Here is a 9,017-nt window from a genome sequence, read left to right on the forward strand (position 1 = left end):
AACCGGAATAAGAGGAGAGGGAGGAAGAGGAGGGAGAGGAATAGGGGGAAGGGAGAAGGACGTGGTAGAAAAGGTGGAGGAGGAAGAGGAAAGAAAGAAAAAGGAGGAAGGAGGAAAAGGAATGAAAAGGAGAGGAGGAAATGAAATAAGGGGGAGGAAGAGGAAGGAGGAGAGAGAGCGAGATAGAGAGAAAAAAGAGAATGTATGAGAATGAGTGTGAGAGAGAGAAAGGAAGATAGAAAGACAGGTAGCTAAATAGATAAAGAGAGGTAGAGAGGTAGAGAGAGACAGTAGTAGATAGATAGTGATGGCGGAAGGGTAATATGGTGAGAGATGCAGTTTCAGCTGTTCCAGAATGAGGAACCAGCTGGAGATGGGGAAGCGCCAGCTGATTAGGATAGCCGGGTTCACTGGCGACGTCGAGTACCAGCTGCAGAAAGTGGGAGAACTTCCTGAGTGCCAAGGAGCAGCTGGAGAAGAGGGGCCACCTGGCACCGCCGAAGTTACCAGCTGGGGAAGACGAGATGAAGGAGCTTGCCTCGGGTTGAAGGGGAATAACCAGCTGGTGAAAGGGAAATAGCCAACTGAGGGGTGAAATAGCCAGATGGTGAAGGGTAAAGTTAGTGAGGAGGTGGAGCTTGTAAGTAAGGGGGAGGAGCCAGCTGGCAAAAGGGAGGGGCTAAGAGAAGAAGGTGGAAGGGCCAGGTGGTAAAAGAGGGTGGACACAGATGGTCCAAAATAATAGCAATAATAATAATGATAATGATAATAATAATATTGATAATAATAATAATAATGATAATAACATAATGATAATAGTAATTATAACAATAATAATAACAATAATAGTAAACCTCACGTTATGGCAATATCTTCGTGACTACGCTTAGTTGGCCGTTCCACAGCTCCTTCGTCGTGAATAACTAGATTAGCTTAGTCTTACAATCATTGCCAAGTTATCACTTCTACATTCGCCAGGCTGTAAGCAGAACCCTCTGTCGTGACAGATACACCCCCTACTTCTACCATGAAAGACCCACCTCCACCGTGACAAATACACCCCAATCTCCGCTGTGACAGATCCTCCCCATCTCCAGTGACTGATCCATCCTCTTCCACCATGACAGATCCATCCCCTCCACTGTTACAAATCCACCCCCGCCACCGTGACATATCCATTCTCCTCCACCGTAATATATCCACCTACACCATGATAGATCCACCCCCTCCACCGTGACATATCACCCCTTCCACCGTGACAGATTGATTTCGTACCGCGACATATCCACCTCTCCGTCCATCGTGACAGACCCCCTCTACACCGTCACAGACATACCTCCACCCCGCCCCGTCCTCTGTCACAAATACACCCCCTCCACTGTGAGAGCTACACCCCCTACACAGTGACAGGCACACACCCCTCCACCACCACAGATACACCTCTTCTTAAGGTGACATATCCACTCCTCTCCATCGTGAAATATCCACTTTCCTCCACCGTGACAGACCCGCCCCCAACATCCCTCCGAACTCTAGTCCCACCGTCTCGACCTTGCGTGGCTGTCGACCACTGTAGTTCTCTCGACGAAGACTCTGGACACACTTCCGGGGGATCTGGGAAACTGATTTCTGCTACGGGGGAGCCGGGGGAGTCAGAGAGGGAGGGAGAGCAAAGGGGGAGGGACCAGAGGAATGGAGGCTAGATCCCGTGACCCTGGCCTTGTGGGAAAATCTCGGTCTTTCTTCACTTCGTCGCGAGAAACTCCCAGAGGTCGATCAACTTCGGTAGCGTCATCGGTTCCCAGTACAATGTAATGATGGAAATTGCTGACTCCAGTTTCGCTTAATTAGAACCGGCAGCCTCGCAGTGCATGGCAACGGTCCTCGAGTCACCCTAGAGAACTAACATATTTTTAAAAATTTCTCTTGTGTCTATTTGTGAAAAGGAGGAACATATATATATATATATATATATATATATATATATATATACATATATGTATATATATATATATATATAATATATATTATATACACATATATATTTATATATGCATGTACACATACACACACACGCACAAATATATATATACATATATATATACATACATACATACATATATATATATATATATATATATATATATATATATATATATATATATATATTCCGACAGACACCCCGGGGTTCGAACCGGGACCCTGCTGGACGCCAGACCAAAGCTCTATCAGTTTAGCTGATGGAGCTTCAAAAAACTTCAACTTGGTGTTGATATAATCCCCGAAGAATCTAAGTAGACTGCTGACTGCCGTCCTTACTTAATTTTTACAAAGACCCGAGCTCAACACATAGCCAGTGGTGAAGTTGGTACGAATCCTTTTGCCGTCGTAAATACATGAAATGAATTGCTAGTAACAGCGCATGTGTAAGAGGCTCATAGATATAGGTAGGCAAGTGAGGTAGAAAGAGGGGTATAGAGTAAGGGTTTAATTTTTATTGGATCGGCTGTTTGGTAAACAACAGTTCGAAGGCGAGGGTTGCATTTTATGGGTTACGAGGTTTATAAACACAGCCAAAGGCGAGAAAGCGAGGAATTGTATAATTTCGCTCTCAGCGTTGTAATTATAAACAAGTGCCTGGTGACCCGGTTTCATTGCTGTCTGACGTATTTTGCTTATGTAACCTAAGTGAGTATGCGGTGATTCAAGATTGCTTGAGTAAACAATATTGCATACTAACTTGTAACAACGAATCTGATTGGAGAAAGGGTGGAGAAAATTCCATTGGTCCACGACTGTAAGATGACGCCCTTAGGGGACGTTCTTAAAGTTAAAGATCATTAGACTAAATAAATCATGACGTCACTGCAGAACTGACATAGGACCTAAATTGAGTGTTCTCGAGGGTAGTCCCTTGGTGTACCTTAGAGAACTAAGTGTAGTAATATTCGAATAGAAAATATTTTTTTTAAACATTTCAATACCCCTATACAGAAAATATAATGAAATGAGGAGAAGCCTGATTGTGCAATATACAAATTGAATAAGTTATCTCTTCGGAGGCATGGGGCCTACCGACTAAAAGAGTGAGTGAAAATAACATGTGTTAAAGACAAAGGTGAAACTTTAAAGTGAAGGACGTACGAAAAGGAAGTGGCCCATGAGAGTGGATGTGACAGATGGTGACAGACGGTCACAGCATGTCATCACATATAATTTCCGACATTCGCCCCGGGGTTCGAACCGGGACCTGCTTGACGTCAATCCAAAGCTCTACCGACTGAGCTGATGGAGCTTCAAAAGTCTCAATCTTAGAGTTGATATAACTCCCGAAGAATTTAAGTAGACTGGTAACTGCTGTCCTTACTTGATTTCCCCAGAGACCTGAGCTCATTACATAGCCAGTGGTGAAGCTGGTACGAATGCTTGATGGGCTTTCGTCGTTGTAAATACCTGAAGTGAATCGCTGGTAACAGCGTATGTCATCACATAAGATTTCCGACAGTCGAGGTCCCAGTTCGAACCTTGGGGCTATTCACTTCAAGTATTTACAACGACGAAAGCCCATCAAGGTTTTGTACCAGCTTCACCACTGGCTATGTGTTGAGCTCGGGTCTCTGTGAAAATTAACTAAGGACGCCAGTTAGCAGTTTGATCAACTCCAAATTTGAGACTTTAGAAGCTCTATCAGTTCAGTCGGTAGAGCTTTGGGCTGGCGTAAAGCAGGGTTCCGGTTCGAACCCCGGGGCAAATGTCGGAAATTATATGAGATGACGCGCTGTTACTAGCGATTCACTTTATATATGGATATATATATATATATATATATATATGTATATATATATGTATATATATATATATATATATATATATATATATATATATATATATATATATATATACACACACGTCATCCATTTGCCTTAAGTATACATGTTCTTAAATGTGGTATAATTCATTCATTATGCGCTTTATTTCTTATACATATAACCCATTTTCTGAAATTAGCAAAATCACCGGTTTCTCCAATTAGGCAAACGGAAAAAAGATTTTTTTTTTCTATACTAATAACTCAATAAACCAGGAAACTAAGAGTTCAAAAGAATTATTAACACTTTATATAAAGAAACTTGTATACTATAGAATGACAAATAACTAAAAACTTTATGAATGAAAATTACAAAATTCTACGATCATCGTCCACAATATATATATTCATATATATATATATATATATATATATATATATATATATATATAATGTATATATACATATACATATACATATACGTATATATATACATATATATACATACATATAAATAAAGAAGAAATAGATAAATTGGAGAATATCTTAATATCTTGACCTGTAATAATAGGTAGACTACAGTTGTGTAGATAAAAATGTAAACAACAAACAAATAAATAGACAAATAGATAAAAAATAGATAAACAAATAAATCAAATAACGACGTACTTTTCTCTATCAGAAGATGAGGAGGTGCGCCATTCTTAGTACCACAAAGGGATGTGAAGAAGCCTGTCTTCGCAAGAGGAGAAGTGGTGAGTCTCACTCCCCCCCCCCACTCGGAGTGGAGAGATCTGCCATATGAGAAAAAAGAAATAATTACACACGCGCACACACACATAAGCAAAATGTACAAAGAAAGATCAAGTCAATTGGACTTGCCAACGTTAGATGAAAGAAGAAATTTTATATGTAATAAAGTGGACATATTGGATCACATAAAGAATCGTCACCCCAGACTTCGACAGGGTGACAATTCTTCATGTGGGCTATCCTAGGGTGACAATTCTTCATGTGGGCTATCCTAGGGTGACAATTGTTCATGTGGGTCATCTTAGGGTGACAATTCTTCATGTGGGCTATCCTAGGGTGACAATTCTTCATGCGGGATATCCTAGGGTGACAATTGTTCATGTGGATCAGCTTAGGGTGACAATTCTTCATGTGGGCTATCCTAGGGTGACAATTCTTCATGTGGTTCATCTTAAGGTGACAATTCTTCATGTGGGCCAATTGTTCATGTAGGCCATCCTGGGTTTACGATTCTTCGGTTGTATAAGTTGATGACAATAAGCATAACCCTCATTCAACCTAACCTATAATCTTTATTCCGCTGTTGATATTCGGCGTACTGGGGTGACAATTCTTCAGATGGGATCTCATAGGATGACGATTCTTCATGTGGGCGTTCTAGGGTGACAATGAATTAAAATGAAATTATTACAGTCAGGTAACATAAGTGAATGTTAAGCTGTATTTGACCAATGGAAGCATAGGGACGGGGCATCCCGAGCTTAACTGTTATACTATATACATTAAGTAAACGTACAAACACGTAGTTATGTATGTCCCTTATTTAGTGAAAAATATTTGGTTTCATTTTTGGGTATCTCCATGATCATAAGATCTACTCTTGAAAGTAATCCTCCCCCCCCAAAAAAAAATATATATATATATATATAGTGTTGGATCGTTTCTCTATACTCCTCTGTAGGGGTCATTACATAAGGTCTTCTGTGTGAAGGGCCCCCACGGGGGGTGGGGGGGGATTGGAAGGAACGGGGAGCACGGAACGGCCATCAAAAATGTAGGCCTGAACGGCCGCGGCGTTCAATATTCGATCCGACTTCTCACAGTGCAGAGAACGAGGTGTCTGCACGTTCAGCGTTTAAAACAATAATAGCGTTGCAAGTTTTTTCTACATTTTTCTTTAAAAAGAGCACAATTTTATTAACTTGAGCAAGAAATCCACAGGGAAAAAGAATTTGATATACGAGAATAGTGTAAGCGATATTATTAAATGACGTCATGTCGCCTTAGGACTACCCGACTGCGCATGCGCTTGTCGACACAGTGATGGCGTAGTAACCTCTTCGCAACGATACACGCACGAATGGCGATCTGTAGGTAAGCGTGCGTGCAAGAACGCACAATGGTGTTGTGGTGACACGTAGTACGCACGTACGCACGCACGCACGTATGAGTTCTCAGAGAGCGTGGGTCGGTCGTACTGCCAGCCAGCCAGCCAGCCAGCCAGCCAGGCAGCCGGGGCGCAAAATTTGAATTGTGACGTTCGTACCGGTTATGGTGGCGGATGTAGGATGACTTCCTGATATCTCTCTTATCTCCCGTATCTCTCCATCTTCTCTTCAGGAGGACCTCCCTGGCTCGTGAGGCGAATGCGGTGACCATGTGCCACCCTCTGCGTGGCTCATCAGCCACCTCGAGGACTTCGTGCTCCGAGCACGTGGCTCGACGCGTGCTGAGTCGAGAGTGGCTCACTCGCTCATGCGGTGGCCGTACTCGCCGACTCGTCGCCGGCAGCGCCACAGGGGTGGCTGGGAGCGACGTGACGTCACGCACCGTGGGCTGGCCGTGACTCCATGTGACGTCACACGGCTGATGTTGACAGTTGCAAGCTTTGTCCCAACCACACAGACCCATAGGTGAGGGGTGAGGATGTGGGTGAATAAAATCGTCTGGCGGCAGCAGGAAGGGAAAAGGGTCATCCGGTTGATCGAGTTGGGGCCGTGACCCGCTTCGATGCCCCGTGAGTGCCACGCAGATGGCACTGGCGTCAGCCAGGAAAAAGAAGTGCCATCCGGTTTGGAAGGTTTGTCTGTATGTGTATATACATACATATACATACATGTGCAAGGTAATGCACATAGGTAAAAATAACAGTAAGTACGATTACAAGTTATTTGGAAATTCGTTAACAAAAGTGGATAGTGAAAAAGATCTCGGCGTAATTATCAGTAACGACCTCAAATCATCCAATCAGTGTATTTCAGCCTCTGAGAAAGCAAATAAGATTCTGGGACTGATTGCGCGATCTTTTGATTTCAAAAGTCCATCACTCATTAGCAAGCTATATAAATCGTTAGTTCGTCCACATTTGGAATATGCTGTTTCCGTATGGTCACCGAATCTCATTAAAGACATTGACACACTGGAAAAAGTACAACGGCGAGCCACAAAACTGATTCCAAATATCAAAAATAAATCATACCAAAATCAACTAAAACACATGAATCTGTTTTCCCTAAAAAAGCGTAGACTCAGGTGACTTGATACAAGTCTAAGATTTTAAAGGGAATTGACAACATCAAAAGTGACAAAATTTTCACACTGAATGAGAATCAGACAAGAAACAATGGTCTCAAACTGTCCGGAAATAGATTCAATTTGGAAGTAGGCAGAAACAACTTTGCCAACCGTGTAGTTAATGAATGGAATAAACTTCCTGCACAGGTAGTGCAATGAATTCAGTTCGAAGCTTTAAGAATCATTTAGATAAATACCTAAGTAAGATGCTGTAATGATTATAATCTATCTTATATTATTTGTTTTTTGTTCTGTTATCATTTGTCTGTCTGATTTTCATTTATTATTAGTTATATGTCAATTTATTATTATTTACTATTTACCTGTTTGTTTATTATTTGAGTATACCTATGCATTTATTTATGTATTTTATTTGTTATTTACATTATCATAGTTTTTATTTATTATTTTATTATTAATGGTAAGACAGATATGTGAGAAAGCTATAGGAAAGGGGAAGGATGTTTTTTGGGCTTTTATGGATCTGGAAAAGGCTTATGATAGGGTAGACAGAAAAGCACTGTGGGAGGTTATGCAGATTTATGGGATAGGAGGAAAGCTTTTGGGAGCTGTCAAGAGTTTTTATGTGAGTAGTAGAGCATGTGTTAGGATTGGAAATGGAGAGAGTGAGTGGTTTGAAGTAAAGGTGGGACTTCGTCAAGGATGCGTTATGTCGCCCTGGCTGTTCAACTTATACATGGATGGGGTGGTGCGAGAGGTGAATGCTAGGGTAGTGAGTCAGGGATTGGAGATGGTTAAAGAAAATGGAGAAAAGTGGGAGGTGAGCCAGCTGTTGTTTGCGGACGACACTGCGCTTGTGGCAGGGTCAGAGGAGGGATTGAGGAAGCTGGTGGCAGAGTTTGGGAGAGTATGTGATAGAAGAAAGCTAAAGATAAATGTGGGTAAAAGTAAGGTGATGAGATGTACAAGGGGTGAAAGTGGCAGTAGACTGGAAGTGAACATTAAGGGAGAGCGACTGGAGGAAGTGGATAGTTTTAGATACTTGGGTGCAGGAAAAGGTGGAGTGAAGGTGGAGGTAGAATGTAGATTGAGAGAAGCGAGTAAATGCCTTGGTGGTTTAAAGAGTGTAATGAGAAATAGACATTTGGGAATGGATGCGAAGAGGAGACTGTATGAAGGAGTGATTGTGCCAACAGCACTGTATGGGGCAGAAACGTGGAACATAAGAGAAGAAGAGAGAAGGAGTTTGAATGTGTTTGAGATGAGGTGTCTGAGAAGTATGGTGGGGGTTACTAGGCTAGATAAAGTGAGAAATGAGGAGGTGAGGAGGAGAACAGGGGTGAAAAAGGATTTGGGAGAGAGGGTTGATGAAAGAATATTAGGATGGTTTGGACACATGGAAAGAATGAGTGAAGAAAGACTAGTAAAGGAGGTATGGAAGGCAGATGTGGAGGGAGTGAACATGAGGGGACGTCCTAGGATGAGGTGGATGGATGGGGTGAAGGGGGCTTTGGGGAAGAGGGGAATGTCTGTTGAGGAAGGAAGGGAGAGGACGGAAGACAGAGGTGAGTGGAGAATGGTTGTATATGGATGATGTTGTGACTGCATGAGGAGGAATGGGCGGGGGGGTGGGGTAGTATGTGTGAGTAAATTTTGACGCAGCCCGAAGGGATTTCTCCCCGTCCTCTCCTTATATGCAAAGGGGGACGGAGAGGGGGGGTCGCCGATTAAATGAAGCGGCCTTGCTGTGGATGTACTGTGTCTTGCGACACTGCTTCTGACCCAGGGCGGTGGGCAGGGTGCAGGGATGACCCGTCATCCAGGAGGTGCTCAGATGAGAGGAAGGGTGGGAGGGGTGTGGAGTGTATTTAGGGATGAAATGGGTGGGAGTGTTTTTATGCCTTTCCCTTTTGTGGCTACC

This window comes from Oratosquilla oratoria, chromosome 22 (genome assembly GCF_046742065.1).
Source record: "Oratosquilla oratoria isolate Oo_2021 chromosome 22, ASM4674206v1, whole genome shotgun sequence".
NCBI classification, from domain to species: Eukaryota; Metazoa; Arthropoda; class Malacostraca; order Stomatopoda; family Squillidae; genus Oratosquilla; species Oratosquilla oratoria.